The sequence below is a fragment of the Octodon degus genome, unplaced genomic scaffold (assembly GCF_000260255.1).
Source record: "Octodon degus isolate 3935 unplaced genomic scaffold, OctDeg1.0 scaffold00101, whole genome shotgun sequence".
NCBI classification, from domain to species: domain Eukaryota; kingdom Metazoa; phylum Chordata; class Mammalia; order Rodentia; family Octodontidae; genus Octodon; species Octodon degus.
Window position 1 is genome coordinate 1,261,356 of NW_004524677.1, and position 27,783 is coordinate 1,289,138.

At 38.4% G+C, this 27,783-nt stretch overlaps 1 pseudogene; it reads left to right on the top strand.

Moving 5' to 3' along the window:
- Positions 1 to 23,584: 23,584 nt before the first annotated feature.
- On the top strand, positions 23,585 to 25,769 carry LOC101560906 (annotated as a pseudogene).
- Positions 25,770 to 27,783: the final 2,014 nt, after the last annotated feature.

Consider the following 27,783-nt stretch of genomic DNA (forward strand, 5'->3'; position numbering starts at 1 on the left):
TCTTATGCGCCTGGGAGTGTGGTGCAGTATTTTTCTTAAACTGGTAATGACCACAATACACAAGCTGCAACCCAAGGTCACAAAAAATGAAAAATACACCATAGGTATTTTCATTGCCTTTATACTTTTAATTATGTCTTCACCATCTCTTATTGGGTCTTTGTTTTCTTTTCTTTTTATAGTTGCTTAGTTTTCCTGCTCTTTGCCATTTGCTGTGAGGCTGCCACTAGCACTTCCATAAAATATCTTAACAGCCCCCTGCAGGGATTCTGCAGTGAAGGGTCTGCTAATGTCTCCATTATGACCCAGGGCTCTGAGATCTTTATGTCACAGTCATCTTAATTTGCATTAGACCATGGGGAACTTGTCGCATAGGCCTTGGGACTAATATTTTTGGCCTATTTGCAAATTGCAGCTTAAATTCTTCAGCAACTGTATAGCTGGAATATTGAATCTCATTTCCATAGTATTTGCTAGGGTTTCAGCTGGGCTGAATAACTTCCATAAAAGTTCACTGCAATTACCTGAATGAAGCCTCAGGCCGTGCTTTGAAAGCAGAGACTAAACTTGGGCTTTTTTCTCCTTTCACGATCTCCTCTTTCCTTAGGTAGTTATGCTATAGCTAGTGAGCTGGAATGTCATCCTATAGACAAAGGGTGATAACATAATAATTAAAAACAAATTGTACCTTGGTTTATACAGTACTCCAATATATCAGTGCAAGACAAGTAGTTGTTTTGAAATGTCAGGGTGACCTGGGATTGTCTAATAGAAAAATTTTAAACACCAGTGGCACAGGGCCCTTGGAAATGGATTCTGTCCCAGCATGAGAGTCTCGCACTTGACTTGGAATCAATAGAAATTACTCACTACTGTGAAAGATGTTTGTAATCCATTTTGTTGTCATGAAATGTGATAGATATCTCGAAGGTTTTATGTAAATCTTGAAATAAAGAATCGAGGAAAGAGTAGAGAAATTTTATAAAAATTAATCCAGTCACAGCCAAATACATTGGTGATCTACACTTTAAAAATATTTTAGTATTCAATTATAGTTTTGCAAAGCCATAATTGTGGAGTAAACAAGACTCCTATTTGCATGGTAAGCAAAGGAATGCTTAACTCTGCAGTGTGGACTTCGCTGATCAAGCTGGATATGAAACTTGGACTATCGTTACAAGGTGAGAATTCGAGGCAAGCTACTGAAATTCTCAGAACATAACTGGTGAACTTCCGAATGAGAATGTAGTTTTGTTTTTGTAGGAGTCTTATGGGGATAAATGAGATTGATGTATAGCGCAATATCCTAGCACATCCAAAGAATTTAGAACATTATTCCTCTACTTTGTTTCTTTAAAAAAATAAGAACGTATTCAACACCTTATAGTAATTGAAAGCTAACAGGAAATTAAAGCACTAGTGTTCTCACTTTTATCCTGATACTGCTACACTTCATTCTTTATAACTATTGTTAAAGGTAAATCAGCAAATATCCACCAATAAAGTTGCTTTGGTCTAATAGTTTTCTAATCAAATTGCAAAGGATTGTAGTCGAAGAATGATCTATAGTAAAGAATGTGAATAGCAGAAGGCTATATGACCAAAAGGAAGGCAATTTCTGTCCCTACAGTTTAATGTGGGAAGAATTTATGTATGATTTTATGTATTTAGTACGAGGTTTACAGAGTCTCATTACACAGCTTGGACTTATAGTGATCCCCCTGTTTTCAGCCTCCCAAGCACTGAGATTAAAGACATGTGCCACCATGCCCAGTGTTTTTTTTTTCTTTTTTTATTAACTTTATTGAGAAACAAATAGCAATGAGACAGTTTCAAAACCAACTAGTAGGACAGTTTCGATAATTAGTACATTGCATGTTGTTGTCTTTGTAATGGTTATTCATAGTATAAGATGCAGACATGATATCCTGTCCAAACACTTAGTACAAATCTTTCTTCTCAATGAATTAAGAGAAAGTAGCTGTATATCTTTCACAACTCTTATGTACATACAGATACAAAGGGTCCTTCATTTGTAACCCCTTTTTTGTTCAGTTTTGTCAAAGATGGGTATTCCATTGCCATTTAAATATGGTAGGTGCATGAATTCAGCAAAATAATCTAATCTAGTCCAGTAGTCCATAATAGTAGTGGGTTATCCATAGGACTGGCAATGTCAGAAGTTGTTGACTGGAGGGGGCCTGCCTCTTAGTTCAGTTCTTTAAGTGGATGCTTCAACAAAGCATTCAGACTCAGGGTGCTGTGGTTTGATCCCCACAAAACAAGACAGCCAAACCTGCCTTGAGGGCATTCAGAGCAAAAAAAAAAAAATCTTTCCATTACACATAGAGAGAAAACATTCTCTCAGGCTTTCACAGAGAGCACATTGGCCAAGAAATGGCCGTGACTCATCCACATGGCTGACACTGACAAAGGTTCTACAATCTGAGCTACAGGATCTCAGGATAAATCCTGAGGGGATTGCACTGACCTTCTCAGACCCAAAGGCTACAACTCTTGTTGCATAGGTCCTGCTTTACCTTGGTCTTAACCATCCAGCAGAAAAGTATATAAACAAAGTATAAGAAGTAAAGCCATGCTGTAATGTTGAGCTGTAGGGGACTAAGGTCAACAATTTCTGACATTGCCAGTGAAGCGGGAGACCCAATACTATTATGGACTACTGGACTCTTTCAAAATATTTTGCTGAGTTTACACACCTATAATATTCAGATAATGGAACTTAAAAAAAAGGATACAGATGAATGTCCATTTTGTATCTGTGTATCCAAAATGGTTAGGATAGATATATAGTTACATTCTCTTAATGAATAGAGGGATTTGCTCTAATAGTGTTTGTAAATAGGATATCATGTCCACATCTTGTACAGCAATTAACCACTAGGAAGAATGTATGAATGTGTTAATTATTGAAACTGTCCTACCAATTTGGTTTGAAACTGTCTCATTGCTATTTGTTTCTCAACAAAATTATGGAAAAAAAGAAGTTGTTGACTCGAGCCTTTTACAACTCAATGTATTAATATGACTTTACTTTTTATACCTCATTTTTATACTTTTCTGTTGGATGGTTAAACCAAGATAAAGCAAGACCTATATAACAAGAAATTTAACTTTTGTATCTGCCAGGATCAGTCAAATTCCCTCAGGATTTACCCTGAAATCCTGTACTTCAGTCTGTAGATCCTTTGTCAGTGTTAGCCATGTGGATGAGTCATGGTCCTTGCTTGACCAATTTGCTGTCTGTGAAAGCCTGAGAGAATGTTTTCTCTCCATGTGACTCTCCTTAGACATACTCTACATCATTGATCACTTTCTTCTGTGGCACCATAATCTCCTTGATCAGAAAATGTGGGACACCACTGAGTTACACGATGTTACAGTACAGGTTCTCCTATGTCCTGAGTCTTCACTGACCTTGAAGGGCTATGGCCAAAATGTTGGATGTCCTTGCAGCCCTGCTTTTTCTCTAATTTTTGGACTGCACACTTAAGTTGTTAACCCTCCAGAAGAGAAGCTTATTGATGTTATTACCCTATAACATAGGCAGTTGAGCTTATCCTCACTGTCTGAATATCAAACGTCTTAGACGTAACATGGAACCATTCCCAGTCTCAATCGCCTTCTCAGTGTGCCCCAGGGGCAAGGCTGCATGGCATGCCAGGGATTGAACTCTGAATAATTTAGTACTATATGTCAAAATTCGTAGGACAAATGTACAGAAGCTACCATAATATCACTCAGAAAACAATAACTTGAAGCATAAAGTAAATAGAGTCAAATACATATACATCCAGATCACTCTCCAGTGAGTTAGTTATTTTACCTCACTGCTCAGTGTACACAGACAGCATCTCACAGGATGTGTCCTGAGAAAAACATGTTGGAAAACACATGTTTTATCTTGTAGATCAGTGTCTTGATTCACTTGGGACAGTCTGTGTAGATTTATTTGGCCATCATTATAAAGAGATCCACAGTTTCATTTAAAAGCATCCATATTTAAGTGATAAATTGTCTCGTCACTCCATCATTTGGAGACATAAGCTGGAGCCATGAGAATATGTAGATATCCATCCTAAGTCCATTCAAGAATAGACATCAGTTCCTCTGATTACTGAAGTTCATTTCTCCAAGTGACAATTCATCTCCTGGATAATACAGCTCTTTGTTAAAGAGTCTGAATCAGATTCAATATCTGATAGTAGACCTGAAAGAAGAGGGTCAGAGTGGGACATATCCATCACACAAAATTAAAACCAGAAGACACTGACAGTTCCCAAGACGTCCCAGTGAGGAAGCAAGAGATTAGAGACTGAGCATCCGCATGATGAAACTGAACTTCTAGTGCAGGATCCAGCCACTTCTTGAAGGAGTCTGGCCTTCCAAGGGTGGTAGCACAAGCTCATCATCCCAGCACGTGGGAGACTGAGGCAGGAGGATCACTGCAAGTGGAAGGCCAGCCTGGGCAAGGCCACCATGGACTACATAGCAAAAGACCCCTCTCCCAAAGGGCTATGGTTGGAAGTGTACATGTAATTGATGAAAAACTGACCTCATTAGCAAAATCATTTCTCAGTGTTTTGATTAAGATTCTAAGAAAATTTCTGTGTTCAGTTGTCCCTGAGAAAATTTATCACAAATTGTATTAATCCCATATTATCTGTTGTTTTTCTCAGATTCTTGGAATAGAGAGATGAAGCCTTGTGCACTATTCGCATTCAGTTGAACGCCTGAAATTATTGCTTCTCCAGCCACTTCTCTTACGAGCAGAATCTCACCTGGCTTAACCTAAAGCAATCTTAATACAGATAGGAAAAGGAAGAAATGAAACTTCAGGAAGCACACAAAGGTTCCTGAAGCTGGACTGAATGAGAGAGAAGGGCACAAAGTAGGGAGAAGTAAGTCAGCAAATGTTAGCAGTGACTGCTTCCATATGTGAAGGTCAAATTGGGACTAACTGTAGACACAGTCTATCACCAAATGGCATGACCTACTTGAGGACATAAGATTTCACTCTTTAGAAACTTGTGTCGTTGTTAAAGTTAAATTCAAAGGAAGCAGCTTCTCTTTCTCCTTTTATACTTTCTTCCTCTTTTCCTTTCTAGTTTTGAAAATCCCAGAATATTTTAATATTAATTGCCAAGTATGTTCATCTCTTAGCCTTGCTTGTGTCACTCTGCTGTCACTATTTTGCAGCGGCTTCGATGGGCGGCCTGTTTGTGGTTCCGTGACTCCTCTTGAGCACTCGACTATGTGTTCTTTGAAGACAGAGCATGTGAATCGTTAGTCTTAATTAACCTGCTTTGCACATATTACATTACTGGCCTTAAATGTTGCTCAATAAATTCTCATTAAAGCAAAATGTATCCAATGTGCATTAGTGACAACATCTGGGCTATGGCCTGAGCCTAACATATTTGATCTTATGGGCAATTTGGATTGAGATCATCGTTACATACTACCCTGAAGATAAATATAGTCATGGAACATTCTATTGTGAGAGCAATAAAGATGACTAGATTTTCTCATTCATGGATGACTGTATGTCTTTGTATCAATTGGAATTATTTTAATTATTTGGGATAAAATTAAATAATACAATTCTGTAATTGGACTTTTGGTATTTGCCACTCTTTTATGCAACCATCAAAGAGGCACAAGAGACATAAAGTTTTCTAAGCGACACAGAAGTTTTGCTAAATGACATTAAATGTGATGCAAGTTTTCTGTAAAAAGGAATGGCAACTATAAGAAATTATTTTCTCCTACCTTTTTCCCTGAAAGGAAACCTTTTATTTAGAACCCGAAGGTCACATTAGTTGCCCTAGATGTCAGTGGAAGAAATGACAGCCAATCTGGAAGTTCACCAATAGACTTGCTAATGTATGATTTATCTGATTTCCTGCATTTCACAATATTTTGGTAACATTATATCCTCCTGAAGAACACAATAGGTAACACAGAGAAATTTTGCTCTCAAAATAAATTAGAGTCAAACTATATGTCTGCATATGTATGAGGAGGATTACACACACACACACACACACACACACACACACACACTACATAGTTCATGGCATGTATCTTTTGATTAAGGATGGGGAGATAGCTCTGTGGCATAAGCACCTCCCTAAGGAGGCCCTAAATTCAATCTTAGTTACAAAAGAAAAACAAAAAGCAAAAAATTCAGGTCTGGAGGATACTCCATTATGACTTTGCTCTGGATTAGAAGTATATTTAACATTAAAGAGTATGCAAGACAACTTATTACTTTAATGTATATGTATATATTGCCTTATACCAATGCTTTAAAAATTCATATTAAGTAACAATCTTTGAATATGTTAAATGTGTTTCATATAGAAATTCTCCTAAAGAATTATCATGCCATAGTGTCAAAGCCTAGGGGAAGCACAATCTAGAACTAAAAACCAAGGTGCAGAGGTATTTTAAAAAGGAGACTGTTGAGCCTGAGCAGAGAGCCATCCTGCTTCAGCAGTGGGCTTCGTGGATGTGCTACAGTGGGAGGTGTGTGTGTGTGTGTGTGTGTGTGTGTGTGTGTGTGTGCTCAGTTGGTCACAATCATTCAGGTTACTGCACTTCTTGCTGGTATTTAGGTGGAAGTTATGGAAGTGGTTCACTAAGTAATCATTTGTTATGTAAGAACAACCAAGCTCTCTCATGAAATTCTAGTTTAGCATATTGGAGAATATATTATAAAAGGTTTTGTGTTAGCACATTATATAGTGTGATTTTTCAGGGATTTCTCTGATATTGTGCTCTAAGTTCATAGATATGGGTCAGAGAACTATGCATCTTGTGTGCTTTGGGTCTCATGGCATCAGGCCACTATTTGACCCATCAAAAATTATAAAAAAAATTGTTCATGATCTTAATTTAACTTGAAGTGGAAAACAAGTCCATCTTAATTTTCATAAGTTTAGCTTAGTTCTTCATTTCCCATAAGGAAGAGAAGTTATATGTGAACCGAAAGGAGAATAAAGTTGGAGGAAATGCAACATGTAATTAGGTTGGCAAGCATTTCAGTCTCAGCTAATATTTACTAAGTGCTAATCCATGTTCTAGGCAGATTTTGAGTTAGGTAGGTATTTGACTAAACTATTTAGTAGATTAGCAAATAGAAGCACAGAAAGGCTGTGTGATTTCTGTAAAGTCACAATGCAAGTACCAAAACTTGATTTGATTTAGGTCATCACAACTGCTTGGATATTGAATGAGTGTCTAAAGCCCACATGTCAAGTGTTTACTCCATGCTTGATGTTACTGTGAGGTTATGGAGGCTTTAGAAGAATAGGTCTTTTAAAAACAAATTTATTTTAAAGAGGAAAAAACAAATGCAAATAACAGGAAAGACAAAAGCAAAGCAATATAAAATAAAAAATGGTGCAGAATTTCAAAATAAAAATTGAAAATTAGCAATGGTTTTTATACTACATATTTTCATCATCAAATTTGTTGCTCAGACTAACAGATACAGCCATACAAGATTGATCAAACAATTAAAACATTAACGAAGATGAGGTCTTCTGATGGAAGCAATTATCTCGCTGGGTTCATGCTCTTGAGGGGAGCCTATGACTTCACCCCTCCCTGTCTCTTTTTGTTTCTTGACCATCCTGGTGTAAGAAAACTTACACATCTGAAACCATAAACCAAAATGAACTTTTCCCCTTATTAATTATTTAACTTGGATTTTATTTTTCACAATTAATGAGGAAAAGCTGATTAGCAATACCCTATAATCACACAGCCTTCATTCTTCACTTTGAAAATAAGTTTTCCTCAGAATATTATAATGCCAAATTGATTTATAAAAGTGACTAAGAGAAAATAAGAGACATTTAAACAATATTCATATATTTTGAAATTTTAAACAACACTAGAAACTATAAAGTCTGACATTTGGAAACAGTAATTCAGTTTAAATGCTTTTTCTTGGTAGCTAATAAAATGTAGCAAATGTGAGTACATACCTATATATTTCATCAACAATATTGAGTGGTTACCATGTGAAAAGCAATGTATTAGTGACATGGGCAGCAAGTACCACTATGGCCATGAAATCACTTTCATACCTGAGAGATGATGCCAGGTTCATGAATAGCTTCAATGTAAAACAGCACTACAAAAAATAATTTTTTGAGGGAGGACTTGTTCTTCCTAAGTGGAATGGGACATTTGCAGAATGGGAGACCACTAGTAGCAAGAACATCTGGGAGGAATATACAACACTGTAGTTTAACTTGTACGTATGGTACATTAAATTGGTGAAGACTTTCCAAGATACCTACCCTGTTGGCAAAAGTTGTGAATGCCAGGACAAGGTGGAAGGCAGAGAATAGGGCCACCCTCATCTATGTATTATTTTTCTATCATGCAGGCTCTTATCAACAATCTACCTATTTTGATAGGTGTATAAGTCTAAGCATATATCATGATGCAAGGAACAAAGACCCTAGTGTGAGAAATTCCTAAATGTGGAACCAGGACCTACAGATAACTCTGAACATTCAGAAGAAGTTCAATGACATTCTTGTCTCTTGACTTTTCCATTGGAAAAATTGAGACATTATTTACCTGCAGAATTATTAGGAAGACTGATCAAAAACCAAATAATGTTGCTTGGATCCATACCTCCTGCTCATCATATATTACTCAAAAGTATGTACAAATATTATCCTCTAAACAATGAAGTTAACTATAAATTTCAGGGAATGGAGTTGCACAACTGTGTTATTTAATTTTCCTCTCAGTACTGAGACAAAATATCTGACACTCAAATATAAGGAATAAAAGGTTTATTTAGCTCAAAGTTTATAGAGGTTCCGGTTCATAATCAGTTGGCTCCAGGGTGTTATGGGAGCGGGTCAACAGTTCATGTGTCAGAAGACAGCAAAAACGACAAGAGCATAAAGACAGCGAACAAGTGTCTTTCCCTTCCTTATACTGCAAGCAGCCCCTTCCCCAGGGTGGGTCCTCTATCAGCTAGGATGTGGAACTGCTGAATCACTTAGTTAAGCTTCTAAACTTCTTAAAGAAGTTTCTTCAATTGACACAATGCATCAACCATTAAAACATCCTACGGCCTAAAAAGCTGCCCTAGAGTATTTCCCCTACATGCTAGGATGAAGAACTGCTGAGTCACTGAGGTGAGTTTCTAAATTTTCACGTTGACGGGCAGTGTGTCAACCATTAGGACAATTGATATGGTACTTTCATTCTGAATTTGGTGAGGTGAAAGGGGTTCTATTTTGATGTCATTGAAGAGTTCATCAGTCTCCAGTGTTATATATTATGTAGTGCTCTATAGGTTCTTCTTGCTCACTTTTGCAGAACACAGGTCACTACTCACCCTATTCCAAGCATCAAGAATTTACAGAGACTTTGTCCTATTCCTTCCCCTTGAGCATAGATAGAAGCAAAGACCCTTAGTCTTGTCAGTTTCAGAGGAACATATGCTCTCTGGAGAATACTGTCCTGTTGGTCACCTACTGTCTTCTACTTGTTTCCTCTTTTTTTTTATTAACAAAGGTGACTTCGGAAACTGTAAAGGATAACAGGAACAAAATACTCTTAGGCTACCTTGTGGAACAGTCCCTGTCATTTTTGAGTCAGGGCAGAGAGATGACCACAACTTTTCTTAATAATACCGTTCACCCAGAGAGCTCAAAAATGACCAAAAAAGACCATATTTCAATATTCTTGTTTAGACTATATCTCAGGGTTATCACACATTAGAAATCAAGTAAACAAAAGTGGAGGAGGGCTTAAAAATGAGAATACATGAATCTTAGACAGCCATAGAAATTTCCAAAATACTGATATAACTGCTGTCCTGAAATACCTATTTGCATGCTTCCTCCCTATATTTTTATTTCTAAGCATAACTGTAAGATTTACCTCAAATGATTGGGGGTTTTGGTGTGGGGAACTCAAGCCTCCAGAGATTTCAGAGGGAAAAAAATCCTTTTTGTCATGTAGCTTTAAATTTCAGGAGCATTTTCTTCAGAATTGAATAAAATAAGCCACTTATCACTTTACACTCTTAGCCTCTTGGAGTCCATTGTGACTCCCTGTCTAGCATCCAAGTATCACAGTGTCAGCAGATTCTTGTCCTCTTAACACATGCACCCTCCTTTGTGTCTCTGATGTATAAAGTGAATGTAAACCAACCTAATATTTAGCCCTATAGCAGTCTGCTAGCTAGCCCTGACCATTTAGTTACTACTCAGTTTACCTTCAATCTCGGTTCTCCAGGAGTTTTCTTCTCCTCATTCAAATACCTCATTCCTCATACTATAATGAAGACTGGCCCTGTAAAGCAGCTTTTCTCAACCCTCTTAGAAAGTGCCTTATATTCAAGGGAAAGTGTATGTTGCTCTTATTTCTTCTAAAACTTTTTATGCTATTTCTTCAAGAAAAACAAGTAAATGTATTACAAATTTAATACTTTTTGTAATGTATTCCTTCTTAAATGAATGATTTCTTTTTGTCCACTTTACTGCACTAATATTTATATACACACTTATTGTCTCTACTCTATAATTTCTTTGTGAATAGCAGTATCTTAAAGGGTCCCCCTGTATTTTCCCACTATTAATTTGTTTCTAGTCGTGCACTAATATCTTTTGTTCCAGTTTGAGTATTGTGCAAGCTGAGATATCACATGTAGTTCTTGTGTTCTGTATGTGGATGACCAGTTTTCTCAGCACCATTGTAGAAGGGGCCATCTTTTCTCCAATGGGTGCTTTTGGCTTATTTGTCAAGAATCAGGTGATGCCGCACATGCAAATGCTTAAACATGGGTCTTCTGTTCCATCCTCCTGGTCTATGTGTCTTTTTATATCTATACCAGGGTGTTTTCCTAAAATGGGTGGGTAGTATATTTTGAAATGAGGTATTGTGATGTCTACAGCATTGCTTTTTTTTTTTTTTCCAGAATTGCTTTTGTTATTCAGGGATTTTTAAGCTTCCATTTGGATTTTAAAGTTTTTCTATTTCTCTAATGAAAGTCAGTAGCATTTTTCAATCTTTTTTGTGTATTTAGTAGAGTTTACAGTGTCTCACTACACAGATTGGACTCCTAGTGATCCTCCTGTTTTCAGCCTCCCAAGTGCTGAGATTATAGGTGCGCGCTACCATGCCCAATCTCAATCACTGTCTCAGTGTGCCCCAGGGGCAGGGCTGGCATGGAACACCGGGGGTTTAACCCCACTCCCTGAGCCTGCCTAAGCAGGCACTTTAGTCTGCTGATCTATCTGGCCAGCCCTAAAAGTCATGAGCATTTTGATGGGGATCATACTGTACCTATAATCTCTACTAAGAGATTATAAGCAATTTTAATTTCCCAATCAATTAACGCATGTGATCTTATTTTCTAGTGTCACATTCAATTCCATTTTTTTTTTTTTTTGCATTATCAGGGATTGAACTCAGGGCCTTGTGCTTTCCAGGCAAGCACTTATTCTACTGAGCTATCTCCCTGGCCCTCAGTTCCTTTCTTTGATGTTTTATAGTTCTCACTGTAAATATCTTTTATATCCTTGGTTAGGTTTACAATTGACTGTCACTTGTTGATAATGTTCCTATTGTAGGAATCATTCAAAAGTTTTATCAGCCCTTTTTCTGTCAAGAAAATAAATCTACATACCAAACCTTATTTCTGACCATAAATTCACCTTGAAACTGTAGTGATTGTTTGTATTTGTAATTTACCCATAATCAGCACATAGGTAACCTGGATGACTTTAAATTGGATTTAATCATGTTAATTCTCATCATAATGAAATATAAATTATAGCCACTTCTAGAAGGTCACTGCATTGAAATTTAGGTCACATCTAGCTGATATCTGTTGTTGGAAACATTTAACAATAGCAGAATAATAGAATAAGCTAAACTTTTATCTAATTATCCTTTATACTTTAGGATTAGGACTCCAGGAATCTTAAACCTAGGAATGTTTGTAAATTAGCTTTGAGTCATGAAACTGACAGTAATTTACTCACCAATGTGCCTACCTCACATGGTTACTTCTACCCCATGGGCAGGTAGATCCGGTGTTGGATTTCCAACACAAGTGGCAAGGCACGGCAGGATATTAAAAAACAAAAACAAACCTGATGCAGACTTGATGGAATTCTCTGTTCTGATTGGAGCCTTACCAGAATGAAGACTTACTAGAGAACTAGAGGCCTTCATTAAGCGCACTGCTGTGCTCCTTGCATTGCAGTGCCAACTACAACTTCAATGCTGTTGAGTTTCTGTACCGTTATCTACAGTAAAAGTAAACAGTATTGCACTGTTTCTATTTGTTTCTTTTTGTCAATCATATTGCCATCTATCTTGGAACAAACTTGTGTACTTTCTTCTTAATAGTCTATTTGGCGATGCTATATCAGAATTCTTGAGACTGAATAATTTATAAGGTAAGAAGTTCACTTGTCTCATTGTTCTGAAGACTGAAAAATCCAAACACTGAGGTGGTGAGATGTGTCTTGTGTCAAGATACAGCAGAAAGTAGCCAGCGATGAGAGAGCACATTGAAAAGAGAGAAAACGGAGTGCAAGCCCTCCCTTTTCTGACTTAGCCACTTTCTCACATCAAAGGGCAAATCTCTCATGATTTTATACTTCTTAACACTTCAAACCCTTAATTTCATCACAGTGGAAATAACTCTTAGTATGAATTTTAAAGGGGGCTATTCAGACAATAGGGTACATTTGGGGCACCCAAAGATACTGAAAAATGCATGTGTTCAGAATTTTACAAAACCAAAATAACCAGGAGTGAGTGCTAGTGGGTAGCTTGTCTGTCTGCCTACGCAGAGGTTCTCGCCCAAAACCTTAAGCCTCCAGCGGTACAGAGCTCTTAAATCTTGTCTCTCGTAAATCCTGGATACAAGTACACATTCTACTTGGCTAAAACTGATTCTGTCTTACTTGATAGTTCTTTTTTCCTTAAATGTTTATAAAATTTATAAAATTTGCAATTGCCGCTTAGAACCAAAGGTACATTTGTGCTTAGAATCAGCCATTCCTTCTCCCTATGAACCTATAGCACAACAATTCTAAGACATCACAATAGGTGCTTAACAGTTGCTGATAGACACTCTTTCAATAACAATGGTGCCTTATAAATTTCATAGATACAGTATAAATTTGCATAGTTTAGTATGAGATAATTTTTACTTCATTTGTAATGTTTATATGGAATATGTTAGGACAATGGTTTCAATTTGTCTCAAGTTTTCCATTTTTTATGTGGTACATTTGAGAATATCCACTTTTAAATTAAGTAGCTTTCTTTTCTCCCTAACATATTACATCTTGCAGTTTTTCCTGTTAATGACTTATAATGAGATTTTAATTAAAGGAAAGAAGAATTTAATACATTCCACCTCACTAATAATAAATAAAAATTATATGTATGTATTTTAAACTGCTAAACTGGCAAAAATTAAACGTAAAATGTTAGTATCTGTTGTTGAACAGTGAACAGTAAAAGGGACATTTTCACATGCTGAAAGTAGGAATTTAACTTGGTATAATTTTGTGGCATAATGTCTAACAAGGTTTTATTAAGGCACTTAAAAATGCTCATGCCATACACTTGGTCATAAATGTTCCAGGAACTTACATTTATAAAATATGTAAGAGCTGTGTAGAAACTTGCATATAATTTCATTATAATAAAATTTTACATTATTATATGTCATATATATCATACAATTAGCATGGTAAATTTTAGAAATAATATTTCTGAAGAATAGATGGGTGACTCACTAAATTACCTTGGATATATGCTGTAATAGAAAAGCAGAGATATGTATGGACTCTCTGTTCCAGTTTTCTGACAAACATCACCTAAAAGCCCTGGGCTCACTGAAGTAATGTGTCATTTTGTATGCTAACAAGATGACTGGTGCCCGCAGTAACCTCACCAGGTTGGTTTCCAGGAGGCCTACCCATAAAAGTAGAGAGTTTGAAATCTGAATCCCTACCTTTGACTTTATGGGAGAAGCAGAGAAGGAAGAGAGCCTCCTCAGTCTCCACTGGCCATTGATTGAATGAACTATGTCTCTGTGCTGAGGGCTACATAAGGAGGGAGTTGGCAGAGTCTGTGTTGGTGGGCACATGGCGATGTTGGGTGAGTGGCCCTTCAGAGCAGCCAAGCAATTCCCTCACCCAAATACCATCTCTTGCTTTAAGCAACCATCTCTTCCATCTGGCTGAGTGGTACTGTCTTGTAATAAGTCAGTAGCATAGTGCTTCAGTGGTTTTCCTGAGTTTGCGAGGCTTTCTTGTAAATTTCCACACCAAGGAGGGGCCCGTTTGAAATGGCCATTTCCAGCTGGCTGTTCAAATACAGCAGCATTTCTCACCTACTTGCAAGTAGCATCTGATGTAGGACAGTCTTGTGGAATAAGCCATTAACTCACAGGATCTGATGTTATCTCCAGGCAGACAGTGGCAGCGCTGAGTTACAATATAGGCTGCCTACTTGGTGTTTGCAGAAAGTTGTAGAATTTGCTGACACAAGGGCCAGGGAGATGGCTCAGTAGAATGAGTGCTTCCCTGGCAAGTGCAAGGGCCTGAGTTCAATCCCTGGTTCTGCAAAAAAAAAAATAATAATAATAATAATAAAGCATTTGCTGACATGGGAAACACTTGCATGTATTTTGGTGACCAGACACGAAGAGTTCTGAGTGCAGATAAGAAACGCTGCTGCCGGAGGGGCACTGCAAGCTTCTGGCAGTCCTGGAGAGAAAATGAAATCAAACAAAATCCCCAAAACTGGATGCTTTTCCTATACACATGTGAACAGCTATTACCAGAGAAATAGAAATAAACAGGAAAAATAAAACAAAAAAGTTATCAATGACTATTTCTAAATAGTTGCTTGTTTATTATTTCTACTTTTTAAATATCATTAAATTTTCTTTGAAACTTTGCAATGCCTGTCTATTATTTAACAAAAAAAAAGTTCTAATAACCTAGAAAAAGGAAATGGTGATGAAAAAATATTCAGGATAAAGCCAGTTTGCCTTTTCTTTAGGATGCCCATTTGTAATGTACTTGTGCTTGCTGTGGCTAAAAAAAGATGAGAAATTTTCTGTTTGGGTGTCTTCGTTTCTTTGGTGACACCTCAAAAGTTTTGGAGTCGTTTTTATTCTAACAATATTGTTTGAACAACTCTGTGAGACTTCGTTAGCCCGGGTGTGCTGGCCTTTCACACTTACAGCCATAAGCCTGCAGTCCACAGACAATACTACTACTGACTCCTTCAAGAGCTGCGATGCTGGCCCATCTTGTCCTTGGGAGAATTTGTTCTTGATCTTGCTTTGTGGTTCATCAAGGAATTTTCTTGCTCAAAAATTTTTGTTCTTCCTTATCATACTTCCTGTATTGAATCTTAGTCTCTATGCTTTTCAGTAAACTCCTGGCTTTCCATATCATGCCTCTCAAGGAGACCATTACACAAGCTTGTATATACTTCTGATCTTGATAGCTGGATATTTCCTGATACCTGTTAATATAAAAGTTCTTTTGATATGATGAAAAACTACTCTATCAAACTAATTGTAAAGATCAAAATCCATTTTCTAATTATTGCACAGGAATTTTTAACAGCTATTAGTTTTTACTGTTTTTCTGGAATTTATTTTACTGTCAGACTACAAAATTGCCTTTACCCACAGACTATCCATTAATTCTAGAAACTTATATATTATTTCTTGTTAAAAGTTGCTTTCTATTAGCTTAAAGGAGGGAGAAAATAAGTATTTCTGAGATTTGCTATAAAAGGGAGCTAAATTCTGCGGTCAATTTTTTTGTATTCACTGACTGGGGACACTCAGAGGTCTCACACCAGGTGGCAGGGTTGGAGCAGATACTAACTTGAGGACAAGATGACTTGAAACAAATTGTCTTGTGGAGTGGTCATGCATCGATGGGGCCACTGGATACAGAAAGATAGATTTTATACTTTAATTTTCAAGTATTTTCATGCTGTCATTTCATTATTTAAGCTTCCTGTTTCACCATGACCTAGGCAATAGCAACCGGGATAATCAACAAATGTTTCAATTCACTTTTTAGAGACATCAGTCAAAGAATGCTGGGTCACTATGATGCTGAACTCTACAATATGCTTAAGGTTGGCCTAAAGTTACTCAGAAATACTTGAATAAGATTAGTTTCCCTAAAGTCTTATAATGAGACTCCTTTTATTGTCTTAAAAGGACAGGAGAAATGTATTCTCTCAGTGTGCTAGAAGCTATAATTATGAAATCAATTGTCAGCAGGCTCTCTCTCTGTCTCTGTCTCTCTGTCTCTGTCTCTTCTGTCTCTGCCTGTCTCTTTGTCTCTCTGTCTCTGTCTCTCTCCCTCTGTCTCTCTCTCTCTCTGTCTTTTCTTTCTTCTCTTCTTTCTCTCCTCTCTTCTTTCTTCTCTCTCTCTCTCTCTCTGTCTCTCTCTCTCTCTCTGTCTTTTCTTTCTTCTCTTCTTTCTCTCCTCTCTTCTTTCTTCTCTCTCTCTCTCTCTCTCTCTCTCTCTCTCTCTCTGTCTTTTCTTTCTTCTCTTCTTTCTCTCCTCTCTTCTTTCTTCTCTCTCTCTCTCTCTCTGTCTCTCTCTCTCTCTCGACCCTGGGGTAGGGGAAGAATTGTGCTTCTCTCTGCTTCTCTCTTCCCAGATGCTGGTGGCTGCTGCCTGTTCTTGGTGTTCCTCAACTGTGGCAGCCAAACTTCTATCCCTGCCTTTCCCTTACCATAATATTCTCTATGAATCTGTGTCACTGTGATCAATTTTTTCTTCTATTAGCACATTCCTATTGGATTTAAGGCCCTGTTCAATGCAATATAACCTCATCCTAACTTGATTCCATCTGCAAAGACTTTGTTTCCAAATGAGGTCACATTCACAGACTCCAGATGGATATAAAATTTTGAGAAGCGGCATTCAAATTAGTACCTCTACATTATAATGTATCCCCTGTAATATCCTCCCTTTTTCATAGACCTAAGGAATCAGAGATTTGTGTTACATTGCCAGTATGATTTAAGAGCTTAAAAACAAATAAGCAAACAATTTGCATTGTGTACCTGATACTATTTTAGACATAGACTGTATCTGATTTCACCTAGTGAGGTGCTTGACTTCAAAGAGTTTATATTCATGTGTGGAAATAAAGAAAACAGATAAGAAAATCCCAAATACTTGATTGCTGTGCTTCAGAGATTTAGAAGAAAATAAACATACAATAAAAATAGAGAATTTTCCCAGGAGTGCTATCAATGAGTAGGTGACATCTGAGCAGAAACTGGAAGGATAAGAAATAGGCAGTCACGTAGATTTCCAGGCAAAGATATTTGAGTGAGAAGTTCTATCCAATGCAAAGACCTTGAAATGTGATGAAACCCTTCCCTGCGTTATACAAGAGATTTCAGAGAAAAGACCATCTCTGGAATGTAGCGAGCAATGGGGAAATGTAGGCCATGGGGCCAGACAGAGAGAGATGGGGATCAGATAAGTCATAAACAATGCCAACAATTTGGATTTTATTATAATTAGAAAGTGAAGCCACTACACAGTTAAAAGCATGGGAAATATATAACTTGATTTATGATTTTAAAAATATTATTCTGTAAGTAGTGCTTACAAAGACTCTGTATGACCTTCAAAAAGTTATACTCCTTTATCAAGTCAGAATAATTCGAACTGCATTGAAATAATACATAAAATAAAATGGTAGTGATGTTGCACAAGAAAGATTTGCTTCTTTTTCATAAATTCTGACACAGGTCAGAAGTCTTCCCTCTGTCATTTAGAGAGGTGATTTGGAACATACACTCCTCAAGGCTACTGAGGCCAGGAAAGAAAGAAGCCTGAAATCATATAAGGTACTTTTAAGGACCAGACCTATTAGTGGTTTATATGGCATCTGCCTACGTCCTGTGAACCTGAACTCAATAAAAAAAGCTATAAATTATATCTTCTTATATACCCCAAAATAGGACACAGATGTTCCTGACAGACGTTTTAAACCAAAATGCTATGAGTAGCTGACAAGAGGACAGTAGACATCCTCCCCTCTGTTTTGAGAATGGTGCTAGAGTTTGGATCTGGAACATTCCCAAAGGCCCATATATTAAATTCTTAGCCTCCAGTTTAGTGTTAGTAGTGGTAGTAGAAAATTATAGGAGGTAAGAACTAGTAGAAGGTCTTCAGGTCCTTAGAGGTACACCCTGGGAAGCATAAGGGGGCCACATCCAAACTCTTCCTCCTTTTACATTCTCTACCATGAGATGAGCAGTTTGGCTCCACTACACACTTCCTCCCTGAGGTGCTACCTCACCACAGGCCCAACTCAGTACACACAATGGACCATGCCCTGAAATCTTCAACTCCTCCACCCGAGCTAAAACAAACCTTTTCTATTTGTAATTTGATTGTCTCAGGTATTCATTACAGTGACAAAAAGCTGGCTAACAGATGGTAAAGCAAGTGAGTCAGGTCTTTCCAGGGTCTTGGTATCAACTTGAAACCAGGAGTCTCATTAAGCTCCTGTACCTTACAGCTTTCATGGACTTCCAGTTCCCTTGGGTTTGTCCTGTCACAGTAATCTGCAGCTTGGCCCTGTTGGATTAGATTTGCCTTCCTACAACAATCTGAAGTAGCCTCTGCCAAAGAAGTCTGTCCAGGACTAGAGCTGAGAGTGACATACCCCACACAGCTCACGTCCCAGAACTGGGCTGTTGGTGTGAACACATGAAGGATGAGCAGCAGAATCTTTTGCCTTCCTAAGTGAAGGTTGCAGTGAGCACCAGCACAGGGCCTCTAGGGTCATGGCAATTGTCCTTCCTTGACATGGCTCCAACTTCTCCGGGAGAATCAGAGCCTTTGTATTTCTGGATCTCAGAGGGAAAACTACAATTATTATGAAGAATTTGTCTCTAAGTCAGTGACAATACAAATACGGGTAATATTGAACGTATTTTAATTATTTTTAATTTCTGGTCATTGTGATAAATTATTTAGAATCTTTTTTTCCCTTTTAAACCTCACCAAAATCTTAAGCAGCAGAACCTTCTGCAGGTGTGAGACCGAGGTATGCGAAAGCTACACTTTCCTTCTCTGCCGCAGCCCGTGGCTACTGGGCCCACAGTCAAGTGCATGAGTTTCTTCCTTCTCATCCCAAGCTCTTCATCATAAGCAAAGGACAAGACAGATCGCTGTCCTATTTTAACCCACGAATGAGAAAGTGTTTAGGTTAAAAAGTGAGTTAATTAATCCACAGACTTGGGTTAATTTTCCCAACACATGGGAAGTCTCAGATCTACTATTTGAAATTTTATGACAAGACCATTGATCATGTATTAACCACTTTTTTACATCATGAAGCTTAAATTTTCCGGAAAATGCTGAGCGCTATGAAAACACAAGGATGAACTTCCTGGAGGTGTGCATGTCTTCTTTGATAGTATCTCTGTCTGCCAGATAACTACTGTCTCCTCCTAGGTCATGTTTATTTGCTTTTGATGCTATTGTATTAGAAATGGTCTGATTTCAGCAGATGTTTATAAATAAGAAAATGCATATTTCTTTTTTATATATATTTTAATAATTTTATTGAGAAAAAAGTAGCAAGGAGATAGTTTCAGAATAGTTTAGTACTACAGTTAAAATAATTAATACATTGTATATTGTTGTTTTTGTAGTAGTTATTCCGGTATTTCATTAAGTATATATAAACCTAGTTGAAAATTCACACGCAAAACATCAAAGACTAATTTTTTGATGTAGGTCATTTTCATTCAGATCATCTTTTCTTCTCATTTTTTTTATGTGTATAATGTTTGTCATTTTAGGAAAACAGAAAGTAGGGGTATATCCTATAGTCTGTACCTATATTTAAAATGTGCTTTTGAGGTGCATTGTTTTCAGATGTTAAATTTCTTTTTTTTTAATTTTTAAAAATTTAATTAATTTATTTATTTATTTGGTACAAGATCTCACTACACAGCTTAGACTTGTAGTGATCCTCCTGTCTCAGCCTCCCCAGCACTGGGATTTCAAGTGTGCTCCACCATGCCCAGTTTCAGTGGCCCGCACTGTATCACTACATGCGGTATGGGGGGTGGAGGGGATTGAAGCACCAGGGGATTGGACCTGGGTCCTTGTGCTTGCCAGGCAGGCACTTACATTGCTGAGCCTTTCACCTTTTAAACTTCTATTTACCTTCCTGTTAGTTGTTATTGTACTTAACTTTTTAGAAAAAAAAAATTCATCCTAAGTAACATTTAATATTATAGTGTTAGTTTTATAAATTTTAGTTTGCGAGAATTGTAGTTTTCTGGAAAGAAACATGAAAACTTAGTTCTATAACTCCCTGTGAAATAGCTTAATAAGTTTTAGTAGTAAGCCAATAAAACCACCAAGGTGGGTCAGAAGCGAGCTTCCTTGCCAAACACATAATATGTACATACCAGGTTTAGACATAAAAAAGAGAAACTGTACTGATAAATAATCAAATTCAACAAAGTTGCTTTACTATGAATGCTGGCCAAATGGAGAAAAATAAATAATATTTAAAGCCCATAAACATAGCTTATACACACACACACACACACACACACACACACACAGAGTCTCATTAAATTTAAACCATAAGAAATTAATTACAGATTCACTGCTAATGAACATATGGGCTAAGCACTGACACTCAACTGGTTTCAGTTCAGTGATCGCAGAAACAAAGCAAAGCTCCCAGACGGGTGGTGAGGGGAAATGTTAGAGGGGGGAGCAGGAAGCAAGATTCCTTCATAACTATGGAAAACAGTTCCAAAATATTCAGACAGAGAGAAAAGGCTCCAGAATCCATCCCATTCTGAATATGAACAGCCTTTCCTACCACCACCACCTGCTGTCTCCACCTCTAGAAGAAGCTGTTAATGTCTGAGAAAGGAAAAACTTGGGCAGAGAAGAGAGTGGGTAGAGAAACACAAGCCAGGAAAAAGATGCCTCCAGTGAGAAAGACTGCCGGCCCTTAAGCTACAGAAATAAAGGAAAAACGACAGTTTCTAAAGAGATTTGTATAAACTGTTATGGCTTGTGTCTAGTTGTTCCTCTCATGCAGTCATTGAGTCAGGCTTCTAGGGTTTGTGATTAATTCATGATCCAATGCTGGGATTTTGGTGTGAGTGCTAGACCTGCCCTGGGGTGGTGAGTGATCTGCATACAATACGCTGAAGGGAGGCAGGCTTGCTAGCTGCCTCAGATGTTGCTCCTCTGTTTGCTGTTTTCTGCCTCCATGAATGGCTGCCCTCTACCATGTGCGGCTCTGCCTTGGAGCCAGATGAGTATGAACTGACACTTCCACTAATAGTGAGCTAAGTAAGCCTTTCCTTCCTTAATTTTGAGTGTGGGGTATTTTGTCCCAGCAACAAGACAGAAGAAACTGAGGCATAACCCTGGAGCCAACAACCATCTGTACAGAGTTCATGAGTTAAATCCAAGGGTAAGTCACTGAGTGACTGAAGAGAAGCTAAGATGTTAGAAAGAATGTAGGTCCTTTTCTACTCAAGCATGCTGACATTTCAAACACTCTCATTAAAGATGCAGATCAGGAAGACATCCGCCCTTTACAGCCTGGGTTACAATGTCAAACTCTAAAGAAATCACAGCAGCAGGATCAAAATTGCTTTGTCTTCACCATTCTTACCTTGCTGAAAACAGAAGGCAGCTATGTTGGGCTTCACAGTTATTAGCAGGATATAAGAGCAAGTAACACCACCTGGAATTATAACATAGTAGATGCTCTTTCTTGTGTTAACTGGGTTGAACAAATTCTTCTCTTATTTCTACTCCTGTTTAGAAACATCAGTTCATTATTCATCACCTGGGGCATATGAATTATTCATGATTAAATATTTATCAATTCATATTAGTGGTTTTTTCCTACTGAATTATTCTCCTGCCTTTACTCAGTTCTGGGATTGTCCATTAAAATTAATTCTCATTTGTCTATGAAATGGGACAATTCTAAACATTTTGTACCTACACCTAATGCATATCTTCTTACTTGTGATTGTTTGAAAAGTTACTCTCCAGATTTCTGAATTTCTTTCAAAATTGAGTGTCTTTGATATTAATCTTTTTAGTCCTAAAAACATTTTCCATCAGCTAATGTGACCTCTAACTGATATACTTTCAATTCAGCGTGGATGCTAATAAATTAATTCATCTTCTGCTTATGATTTGTACTTTTCCATCTGTCAGAGCTGTACTGGTCTTGAAAAACAAGTCAGAGGCTCATTTTCCACTATAAGCAAAGTTAGGCAATGACAGTAATTAAAGAATCCAAATTTAAATAATGTAATTGGACTCCAAATAAGAAAGTGGGATGAATTACATACTGCACTTTAATGAACAGTTGGTAATTGCTTTTAAAATTTTTATCCGTTCATAATTTTATTTTTAGTCTGTCTTAAAATTTTATTTTAAATTAAATAGTAACTGTATATCAAAGGGTTCAATTTGATGTTATGGTATAAGTATGTGAATGGATAGTTATATCACACTGATGAGTATATACGTCTCTTACACACTCATCTTTGTAGTAAGAACATTTACAACATTTTCCTTTGGTAGTTTGAAGTAAATAATGTATAACATAAGCCATAGTCATCATACTGTGAAATAGATCTCTAGAACATATTCCCCCTACATATCTTGAATTGGATATTATTTTCTATTCCTCTGAGTGTATAAAAGAAAGCTCCAGCCAAGCTACATCACAATTATCTTAACTAATGTCACAAAGTACACATAACTGCATATGCATTGCTGTTCTACTAAATAGATAAACTTTTAAAAAATTTCAACTACTAGTTTTTATGGAATAGGTTAATCAATAGTCTGCTAAGGTCCAGAAAGCACAATGTGAAGGTTAAGGATATAAGCTTTCAAGCTCAGTTCATTATATTCAAATTCCATCCTCTCCACTGACTAGCTATGTAACTGTGTCAGTTTCATTTTATGTGAAATGAAGGAAATCTAGTTTCTTGGAGAAAAGGTTTTTTTCAAGATTAAACAACATAATGACATGATTCACTCAAAGTTTTTGAGCATGTAGCACTATGAGAACTCAAAGGATGCTGTTTATCAATGAATGACTTTAACGCAAAGGAAACACCTTTTTTTTTTCTTGAGACATGATCTCACTACATAGTTCAGACTGACCTCAAAATCATGGCAGTCCCCCTGACTCAGCCTCCCAAGTGCTGGGATTATAAGTATGTGCCACCATGCCAGGCTCTGGAAAGATCTTACCCCTACTTCTCCAGTTATCATTATGCTCTTGATGTCTATTAGAGGAACAGAGTTAAAAAAAAAAAAACTTCTGAATTAAAGATAAGGGAATATCAAATTGTTTTTTCTTGTATTAGAAGATTTATTTAGAAATTATTTCCAGAGCATTATGGTCTATCTGGGCAGCCAAAACATGGAGAACAGAGTAGCATGCCCCTGAAGAAGTTGCCAAAATGATGCCCACACCAGTTATACTGTTGAAAGAGTGGATGGACTGACAACTTCCAGGAATCCCTTAGCTTGTGAGTAACATCAGCGCCTGTCAGGTGATTGCTGACACTGTACAAACTGCCCTAGGTCCCTGTGGCATGGACGAGCTTATTGTAGATGGCTGATGCAAAGCAACAAGTTCTAATGATGGGCCCACAATTTTGAAACTTCTCAATGTCGTCCATCCCACAGCAAAGACTTTAGTGGGCATTGCCGAATCTCAAGATGCTGAGGTTGGGGATGGCACCACCTCTGTGACACTGCTGGCTGCAGAGTTTCTGAAGCAGGTGAAACCCTATGTGGAGGAAGGTGTGCACCCTCAGACCACCATCCGAGCTTTCCACACAGCTACAAAGTTGGCAATTAACAAGATCAAGGAGATCGCTGTGACCATGAGGAAACAAGATGAAGTTGAGCAGAGGAAGCTGCTGGAGCGTGTGCCATGAAGGCTCTGAGCTCCAGGCTGATCTCTCAGCAGAAAACCTTTTCTAAGATGGTGGTTGATGCTGTGATGATGCTGGATGATTTGCTACAGGTTAAAATGATTGGAATCAAGAAGGTATAGGGTGGAGCCCTGGAGGAGTCTCGGCTGGTGACTGGTGTTGCATTCAAGAAGACTTTCTCTTATGCTGGATTTGAAATGCAACCCAAAAAGTACAATAACCATCTTGTTAAATGTTGAATTCTGGCTGAAAGACAATGCTGAAATCAGAGTCTACACAGCAGAGGATTATCAGGCAGTCGTTGATGCTGAGTGGAACATTCTGTATGACAAGTTAGGGAAGATCTATAATTCTGGAGCCAAAGTTATTTTGTCCAAACTCCCTGTCAGGGATGTGGTCACCCAGTACTTCACAGATAGAGACATGTTCTGCACCCATCATATGCCTGAGGAGGATTTGAAGAGGACAATGATAGCCTGCAGAGGCTCAATCCAGACCAGCATGATTGCTCTGTCAGCAGATGTGCTGGGCCACTGACAGCTGTCAAAGAGACCCAGATTGGAGGGGAAAGGTACAAATTCTTCATTGGCTGCCCCAAGGCTAAGACTTGTACCTTCATCCTCCATGGCAGAGCTGAACAGTTCATGGAGGGGACACAGCAGTCTCCGTATGACACCATCATGATTGTCAGGAGGGCCATCAAGAATGATTCAGTGGTGACTGCAGGTTGAGCCATTGAGATGGAGTTCTCTAAGATTACTCAAGGACTGTTCCAGGATAACAGCAGCTACTGATTGAGGCATATGCCAAGGCCTTGGAAATTATCCTCGGTCAGCTACATGACGATGTTGGTTTTGATGCCACAAACATCCTGAACAAACTTAGGGCTCAGCATGCTCAGGGTGGCACGTGGTATGGACTGGACGTTAACAGTGGGGACATTACTGACGACTTTGAAGCTTTTTTGTGGAAGCCGGGTATGATATGGAAGAATACCTTGACATCAGCCCCTGAGGCTATGTGCCTGATCGTGTCTGTCGATGAGACCATCAAGAACCCTCGCTCCAGGCTGGGGTGGGGCTGCCTCCCTTGCGATCCCACCCATCACACTGGCTGGCCGCTGGCTGCAGGTGTGCTTGTCCTTCCTGGCTTGGCTCATTGGTGTTATGAAAAAATGGCAATAATTGGTCTGCTCTGTTCTCACCAGAGGTTATTTAAATAAAACTTAAGACTTAAAAAAGAAAGAAAGAAATGATTTCCATTCTAAGACTTTTGTAATCATCCAAAAAGCCCAAATTATTTGTTTCATTCTTCCCGTGTGTTGTGTGTTAAACCTGTGCTGGATCGCTGATTTACTTTTTTCCAGCTTAGTGGCCTTACATCTTCCTAGTTCTGTTCCTGCCTCTCTGGATGTTCCTTCTGTCTCCCATAGGGAGTCTTGCAGGAAATTCATATAATTTCATATTCTTTCAGCATCCACTTTGGATATGAGCTTGACTTTCTCACTGCAAACACAGGGCTTTCCTACCCCCTAGCACAGTCACCAGTTCTCTGCCTCCTCCCTGCTCCTCCAAGTGACCTGGATATCAGTTTAAACACCACCTCCCGGCGACGACTTCCCCTTGGACCATCAGACACAACTGCTCAATTCACCCACAACCTGCATGAATCACACAAATATGGCATAGCAAACACCACTTAGTCCCAGTTTCTAAGAAATCTATATTTGCTTGCTCTAAATCAACAATAGAGCTTCCCAACAAGAACCTGCTTGGGAAAGAAAGGCTTGGACTTCAACAGAGGTCATGGGACACAGGTCTGTATTTCTGTTTCTGTCTCTCCTCTCTCCTTTCCCCTCTCCCTCTCTCACCCTCTCTCTCTGCTGGATGCACCACATACACAATATTTCCTCCTTCCATGTGCCTCCGAAAAATGCACTATCCTGTTCTTAGGGGCCTCCATGACTAATAAGCTGCTTGATATTTCATCTGTTTGGTTGAGTTGCCTCACATGCTGTGTTAGTTGCTACATTGTGTCAACTTGACTGAATCAGCTCAGGCAGTTCTCAGAGGGGGGCCCAGCCCTGCAGGCAGGGAGGGCCTAACCTGGGACACTGTTGAGCCAACACTGGGGTGTGATTGGTTCAACCCTAGGACCATGGACCACCCCAGAGTGACTCAGCACAAAAAGTATATATAAAGGAATTGAGGAAGGCTTCCTGCCATCCCTGCCCCACTTCCTTGGAGAAGTCCAAGTTTTGGAGGAGCTGTGAGCTTTGCTGTGGAGCACCGGTCTTCACAGTCAGTGTAGAAGGAAGAAAGAGGCTTGATGGATGCCACAGCTGCTGCTCCTCCTCTGCTCTTCATTGTTTTCTGCTGCCATGGACTGCTGTCATTTGCCTTGAAGCCAGAGGAATATGGATTGAACCCGCCAGTAACTGTGAGTTAAATAAACCTTTCCTGCCTTCATTTTGAGTGTCAGTTATTTGTCCCAGCAATGAGTAAAAAGTAACTAAGACACATGCCCAGCATGATACCTCACTTTCTTCCCCATTAGGGTTAGGCTTGCACTGACAATCTTGGTAGAAATAAAAAGACACAGATCAACAAAAGACTTGAAGGAATTCACTGACATAAATAAGTTTTCTGAGGAACAGACAAGTGTTTATGAGCTGGCCACCAACATGTTAAATGGTCCAATAGAATAAAGAAGTACCTCATGAAAGACACACTGTAAAGAAAGACACATGGTTAGATGCTCTAGATTCCCAGTCAGGGTAGGGGTACAGAGAGCTTGTGAAGATTCACATGAGAATGACCTCAAAACCAAATTAGGGGGCTGGGGAGATGGTTCAGTACGATAAGCACTTGCCTGGCAAATGCAAGAGTCTGAGTTCAATCCCCAGTTCCACAAAACAAAAAAATTAGACTGAACAAAAACTGTTTGTCTGAGGTAGTGTGACCATCTCTGGTCTTTCATAAGCTGTGCTTCTGCTACATGTCCACCCCTATGCTTCATATGCAGCCCCTCATGCAGATTCCTGACATCATCCTCCTTGAGGAAGATCCTGGCATTCATTAACCCAAGCAAAAAATCTAGGAGCTACCCTTTCGGATTAGTTCCCAGCATTGAACTTCACTGTCAATCAATTTTTAATTTTTTTTTTTTTTTTGCAATGGTAGAGATTGAACTCAGTATCTCTATATTGAGACACACCCCCAGCCCAGTTTTACATTTTTATTTTGAGACAAAATCTGCTAAGTCACTAAATTGCCAGGTTAGGCATGACCCTCAGATCCTTGTGTCTTAGACTTCCCGAATGCTGGAGTGACAGGTATATGCCACATGCCTGACATTAACCAAGGTCTTTTGCCTTATTCAGCCTTTTAGTCATCTGGTCTCCTAAATCAAAGTGTCATAATTTCTTCAAATCACTGTGTGAGCATAATAATCCCCTCCAGGTGTTCGTTTGTCTATTCTGTTTCCATTCTCTTATCTCAACGATGCCTCCCTTAATTTCATCACTCCACAGCTTAAGACATTTATTCATACTTTCCATCAGCAAGTTTTTATTGAATATCCACCATATATCAGGCCTTACTCTGTGGCCCAGGACAATATAGTAACCACATCCGTCACTTGACACATGTCTTAAATATAAACATACATAAGCTTTCACATGTATTTATAAACACACACACACACACACACACACA